The sequence below is a fragment of the Geospiza fortis genome, unplaced genomic scaffold (genome assembly GCF_000277835.1).
Source record: "Geospiza fortis unplaced genomic scaffold, GeoFor_1.0 scaffold237, whole genome shotgun sequence".
Lineage (NCBI taxonomy): Eukaryota > Metazoa > Chordata > Aves > Passeriformes > Thraupidae > Geospiza > Geospiza fortis.
Window position 1 is genome coordinate 3,220,057 of NW_005054319.1, and position 501 is coordinate 3,220,557.

The 501-nt window shown below is 54.1% G+C and overlaps 1 protein-coding gene across 1 annotated transcript in view; it reads right to left on the reverse strand.

Annotated features, from left to right (window-relative positions):
• Positions 1-501, reverse strand: part of FAM20C (FAM20C golgi associated secretory pathway kinase) — a 57,457-nt gene that overhangs the window by 53,095 nt on the left and 3,861 nt on the right. The gene's annotated exons all lie outside the window — the stretch shown is intronic.

The window sequence follows — 501 nt, forward strand, 5'->3', positions numbered from 1 at the left end:
GAAGCCAGGGGAATTTTTGCCTTGCAGGGTTAAAGACCTGCTGACCTCATCCCACGGTGCCAGCACACCATCAGCACTTTCACAGAGCTCCTGCTATTTCATCCCTCTGAAAGGGACTTTGCAACTTTGTGGTCAGCACAAGTAACTCCATTTTCTGCCTGGTGGATGGAAACCACTGCCTGTGCTGCAACTCCCTGCCTCTGGAAACCACGGGGTGTGCACTTGTTTAGTATCCCAGGGCTTTCATCTGAGGTTGTGACATTTCTTTCCCTGTGCAGCTACGCAGCTAAATTCAAGAAGACGCGCGTTGCCATTAAACAACCCTGGAGAAAAGCCCCGAACGGTGCCACCTTGTTTAACCAGAGCCACAGGCTGACATGGGCACATCCCTGTTGAGGATTTAGAGGCAGAGCAAACAGATCTGGGCTCTGCTCAGCAGGAGGCTGCCCTGCCTGGAGCTCCCTGCCATGCCTGGGGATGCTGCAGCTCCTGCAGCAGCAG